Below are 6765 nucleotides of genomic sequence, written 5' to 3' on the forward strand. Positions count from 1 at the left end.
CACCTCATCTGGACTGGTTGGGGACTATCCATGAAAGTCAGCAGTTAGACCTGGAACTATTTATGTTTTTTTGTTTTTATATGTTATTATTATTATTAGTATTGTCTATTTACATGAGATGAACTGTTTAGGCAATCCCTAGGAGACAGCAATGGGACCGACGGTTCTGGGGCAGGGCAAGGGAGAGGAGGAGATGGGGGGAAGGGAGCTGTGAGACAGTTACGTTAGGGGCAGAGATCTAAAACTGATGATTAGGAGAGTGTTATGTAGTGTCCCTGGGGTGTTTGATCAATTGTAATTTATCTGAGAGGAATTACTGAGAGGTAAACGAGGGGTAGGCATGATAGTGTGACAGGAGGTATAACAGCAAATTAATAAATAAAAGAAGATACTAGGGTGTAAAAATTACATATATAGGTATAAATATATATGTATATGTGCAAAAGTGTAAATATATAAAGATAGGTGTATTTATTTTTTATTTATTTTTTTTTACAAGAGAGAGAGAGAAATAGGTGTATTTATCTAGGTATGTATATATAAGTATGATAGGGAACCTGATGGACTTTGGACCGCTACTTAAATTCCACCTCAATACAAAAACTGTTTGTTCTAATAAAGAGGCAATGTAGGATACTCATTTTCCCAACACAATTGCTGAAGATAAAGCAGTACATAAGCAAATGTGGTGAGGAAAGCTGATGGCACTTGGCTATTAAAGCTATAGTGTCTGGGGTCTTAAAGGCTTGATGATAAACATTACGCCATCTAACAAGGAAGTAATAACGCCCACATGGAAGAAGCACTCCAGCCTGTGTGATCCTGAGATGTTGTCAGGAAAAGGTATCAGAAGTTCAAAATCAAGCAATCAAACTGATGTGAAGGAACATAGGCAAGGTGGAGGCCCAAAGCCCATCTGTAAGACAACTGGACAGTTCCTTCCAGAAGGGACACATGGAAGGGATGATATGTCCAGGGTGTAGTATAGTACTGAGAAAACACACAACTATCTTCTAGTTCTTTAAAATTTCCTCCTCCCACTATTATGGCCCTCATTTTACCTCACTAATGCTGCTAGTCTTGCATATGTACATGGGTACAACAACCAAGATCTTTAGATAAATGAAATTCAAGATAGATTATTGCTTTAGAAACAGTAAAGAGATTATCGACTTCCTGGGGATACGGGAAGAGGGAGTGAGGTAGGGGGGACACATAGCTATGATGACTATATAACCCCACTCAAAGGGAATGAACATCAGAATGTAAAGAGAATGGATACATGGTATGGTGTAAGTTAAGACAAAAATAATAATATTAATATATAATATACTGAGGATTCAGAGGGGTGGGAGGATGGGGAAGAATGGGGATAAAAGGGAGCTGATATCAAGGAGTTCAAGAAACAAAGAAAGCATATTGAAAATTATGAGGGGCTGCGGTTGTACAATTGTTTGATCTAATGGAACTATGCATTGTAATAATATCTGTAAGAGTTCCTAATAAATTTTTTAAAAATAGATTTAATGACATGATATCAAGGAGTTCAAGAAGAAAGAAAAGGTTTGAAATTGACTGTAGTAGCAATTGTACAAAAGTGCTTGATGTGTTCATACTATGGAATGTTATGATATCTGTAAGAGCTCCCAATAAAATGAATTAAACATTTTTAAAAGATTCTATGGGGGAAATATTGAATAATGCAGGAAGCATCAAAAGAAGATGTAAGGAATACATAGATTCACTGTACCAAAAAAGAACTGATTGACATTAAAACATTTTAAGAGGTAGAATATGATCAAGAACTAAAGTTACTAAAGAACAAAGACCAAGCTGCACTGAGGCATTAGTGAAAAACAAGGCTTCAGGATTTGAGGAAATACCAATTGAAATATTTCAACAAGCTAATGAAGCACTGGAGGCAATCACTCATTTCTACGAAAAAAAATGGAAGAAAGTTACCTTGCCAAACAACTGGAAGATATCCATATTTGTACCCATTCCAAAGAAAGGTGACCCAAAAGAAAGCTAAAATTATAGAACATTATCATTAATATTACATGAAAGTAAAATTTTGATGAAGACCATTCAGTGGTTGCAGCAGGACATCGACAGGGATTCAAGGAATTCAAGGATTCATGGAATCCTTGAATCGACAAAGAATTCAAGCCACATTCAAAAGAGGATGTGGAACAAGGGAAATGCTTGCTGATGTTAAATGGATCTCGGTCGAAAGCAGGAACAGTGTTTATTTGTGTTTTATTGACTATGCAAGGGCTTTCAATTGTGTGAACCATACAAACTGTGGATAGCCTTGTGAGGAATTCCAGGACAATTCATTATGCTCATGAGAAACTTGTGCATGAATCAAAAGGCAGTCATTCAAACAGAACAAGAGAATACTGCATGTTTTAAAATAAGGAAATGTAGGGAATGCATATCCCCCTACCCTGGATTTAAGCCATGTACGACCTTTATGAATTTACTCTCAGTTTCCTGCCATACAAACTGTGCCTGGTGGTTTTACTGCCTTTGTTTCACCCGCCAGATGGTGGCTGTCTTTACCCTTGCTAGGATTGGTGCTCTTTCACTAGCAGCTTCTATGTTCATTGGACAATACATGACTGGTGGCATTTCCCCCCATGTGCTTGGTATGCTTCATTAGCATACTGACCTGTTCGATCACAGTTGCCTGCCATTTCTTCCTTATTTGGGAGATGCACGACTATTGGCTACCTCAGCTGTACCTTATTTCCATGTGACGTAATGGTGCCCGCCCTTCGCTGGCTATTTAAGCCTCTGCTCTCAGCTCAATAAATGAGGCTTGATCAGATTCCTGTCTTGCCTCCATCTCTCCGCGTCTCTTGCCCATCTTCATTCCCAGTCCCTCTTTCAGGTATCCATGTTGTTGATGACCCACGGGACGGGACAAGGAAAGGTATGTGCTGAGGTTGGATCATCATATTTATTCAATCTATATACTGAGCAGAAATTCTGATAAACTGGATTATATGAAAAAGGAGACATGAAGATTGGAGGAAGGCTTATTAAACACCCAAAACTTGTAGATGACATAACCTTGCCTGCTGAAAGTGATGAGGATTTGAATCACTTCCTGATGAAGATCAAAGATTGCAACCTTCAATATGGATTGCAACTCAGTGTAAATAAAGCAAAAATCCTTATAAATACACTGGTAGGCAACATCATGATAAAGAGAGAAAAGATTGAAGCTGTCAAGGATTTCATCTTGCTTGGATCCACAATCAACATTCATGAAAGCACTAGTCAAGAGATCAAACAATGCAGTGCACTAGGTAAATCTGCTGCATGGGACCTCTTCAAAGTGATGAAAAGCAAAGATAACACTTTGAGAACTAAGACCCAAGACAAGCTCTTTTCACTGGCATGTAAAATATAAACATTAATAAGGAAGACTGAAGAAAAACCAATATATTTAAATTATGTTGTGGTTCTTGGTAGGTGCCCAACCATATTTACCCTATGTACAACAGAATGAAACACAGCATAGTCCTGTGCCATCCTCAAAATTCTTCCTATGCCTGAGCCTACTAATGCAACTCTGTGTCAATCCATCTCCATTGAAGGCTGTCCTCTTTTTTACTGCCTTTCCACTTTACCAAACATGATGGCCTTGTCCAGGTACTGCTCTCTTCTGACAATATGTCTCAAGTATCTGAGACAAAGTCTTACCATGCTTGCCTCTAAGGAGCTCTCTGGCTTATGGCCTTACTTCTTATATTATAGTGCTAACAACTAATATTGAAATTACCACAGACTTCCAGGAGGACAAAAACAAAAAATCTGTCTTGAAAGAAGTAAAATCAGAATGCTACTCAGAAGTGGTGATGTCAAGACTTCATCTCATGTACTTTGCATGTGTTATCAGGAAAGACTTGTCCCTGGAAAAGGACATTATACTTGAGAAATAGAATGACATTTAAAAAAAAAAAAGAGGAAACCCCTCAATAAGATGGAGTAACAAAGAGGCACAGGAAATCCACGGTGGATGATGCCTTCAGGACCAAGGGTGTGAGGGGCGATGCTGGGAGAGTGGAGGGTGAGTGGGTTGGAAAGGGGGAACTGATTACAAGGATCTGCAAGTGACCTCCTCCCTGCGGGACGGACAACAGAAAAGGGGGTGAAGGGAGACGCTGGATAGGGAAAGATATGACAAAATAATAATCTATAAATTATCAAGGGTTCATGAGGGAGGAGGGAGGAGGGAGGAGGGAGGGGGAGGGAAGGGGAAAAAAGAGAACCTGATGCAAAGGGTTTAAGTGGAGAGCAAATGCTTTGAAAATGATGAGGGCAAAGAATGTACAAATGTGCTTTATACAATTGATGTATGTATATGTATGGATTGTGATAAGAGTTGTATGAGCCCCTAATAAAATGTTTTTTAAAATGAGCTCAAAAATAACTATTGTGAGAATGGTTCAGGTCGGAGAAATATTTCGTTCTAGTATGCATAAGATCAGTATGAGTTAGAATTGACTTGACAGCACCAAACAATAGCAAGGGGTACAGTGTCCTAGAATATGCACCAACAACATGGCTACATTTTTTGTTTTGTTAAAGAAAGTAAGCATGTAGCTGATGGATCTAATTAATTGCTACAACAGGAAGCCCATCAGCTGAGAATAAAAGAGACTCCGAAAGAAAAAAACGGAAAAAATGTGTCTGTCTCTTGGAATTCTAGTCAAGAAACAAGCCAAGGGAGTTACATCTGTTGTTCTGTTCTATGCCCCCAAAAAAAATCCTACATTTCAGATGAATTTAAGGAGAACATGTGTTAAATCTTAAGCAGGAAAAGACAAAACAAACAATTCATCCGAATGAAGGATACCATTAACAAAAGGTCATTCTGTTAGTCTGGGTTGATTAGAGAAATAAATTCATAGACACTCATAAGAGTATAAGAAAGAGCTTTATGGAGGCACAGGGAATCCAGGGTGGACGATACCTTCAGGACCAGGGGTGTGAGGGGCGATACTGGGAGAGTAGAGGGTGAGTGGGTTGGAAGGGGGGAACCCTGTACAAAGATCTGCATGTGACCTCCTCCTTGGGAGACGGACAGCAGAGGGGTGTTGAAGGGAGACGCCGGATAGGGCAAGATATGACAAAATAATAATTTATAAATTATCGGGGGCTCATGAGGGGAGGGGGGAGTGGGGAGGGAGGAAAAAAAGGACTTGATGCAAAGGGCTTAAGTGGAGAGCAGATGTTTTGAGAATGATTAGGGCAGGGAATGTACAGATGTGCTTAATACAATTGATGTATGTATATGTATGGATTGTGATAAGAGTTGTATGAGCCCCTAATAAAAGGTAAAAAAAGAGCTTTATATAAAAGAGTAATTGTGTATTAAGAAAACCTCCCAGCCCAATCCAGATCATGTCCATAAGTCTAATATTAGCCCATATGTCCGATACCAGAAAATTCCTTCTCAGACTCACGCAACACATACAATGATGCCAAATGCAGGAAGATCACAGGCCATTGCGTGGAATGTCTTGTGGATCCAATAGCGGTGGAAGCACCTCAGCACTGGTGCAGGTCTCCACATGATCCTCCAGCTTCAGAGCTCTAGCTCCATCAGCATAGCTCCATGTGTCTTGTCAGCAGGAAGATGAAGCAGAGATTGTGTGTGTCCTGACTCCAGGGAGGAAAACAGGAGTTCCCAGAATCCTCAGGAGAAGGTCATGTCCACACAAAAGCCTCATTGGCTATGACCTGATTGATGGGCTAGACTCTGCCCCTTCACTCAAGTTGACAGTAGATGGCATCCAAGGATTAGCCAAGATTTGGAGACTTAAAAATGGCATGGGTGGACAGAGGAAACTATCACAAAAGTATGATTGGTAGCAGGTCAATGAATCACAGTTACAGGTAAGACTATATGTGAAGGAACAGGAAATGATTGGTACAGGTAAATTATATTAGATAGAAGAACTTACAAAATTGGCTCAGGGCCCCCCAACCAAGTCAGTCAGGAAGTGACTCATGGTCATGTGTTCTTATCACCACAAATTCCATTGAAGGAACACTCAGACAAATCCCTAAAAGTTATATTGCTTCCCCTTGGACTAACTGAGTGACAGTAATCTACTCTTTAATGCACTCTGTCTGATGGCAAGGCTACTTACATTGCTGGTTATTGCTGCTGTTAGGTTCTGTCGAAACTGTTCCAATTCCTAACAACTCTGTACATCAGAATGAAACATTATTCAGTTTGGAGCCATCCTCATAGTTGTTCTTTGAGCTCATCGATGCAGCCACTGAGTCAATTCATCTTGTCAACAAAGGTCTTCCTCTTTTTTGATACCTTATACTTTACCGAGCATGATGTCCTTCTCCACAGACTGGTCTCTCCTGACAATATGTCCAAAGTATCTGAGATGAAGTCTAGCCATCTTTGCCTCTAATGAGCATTCTGGCTGTGCATCATCCAAGATAGATCTGTTTATTCATTTGGCAATCCATAGTACTTTCAATATTCTTCCGTAGCATCATAATTCAAATGCATCGATTCTTCCTTGGTCTTCCTTAGTCAATAGCCAATTTTTCACATGCATATGAGGTAATGAAAATCTATGGCTCTGGTCAGAGACACTTTAGTCCTCAAAGTAGAATACTTGCTTTCAACACTTTAAAGAAATCTCATGGAGCAGATGTACCCAACACAATGTGTTGGTTGCTTTCTTGACTGCTGCTTCCATAAGCATTGATTGTGAATCCAAG

The sequence above is a fragment of the Tenrec ecaudatus genome, chromosome 4 (assembly GCF_050624435.1).
Source record: "Tenrec ecaudatus isolate mTenEca1 chromosome 4, mTenEca1.hap1, whole genome shotgun sequence".
Taxonomy (NCBI): Eukaryota; Metazoa; Chordata; class Mammalia; order Afrosoricida; family Tenrecidae; genus Tenrec; species Tenrec ecaudatus.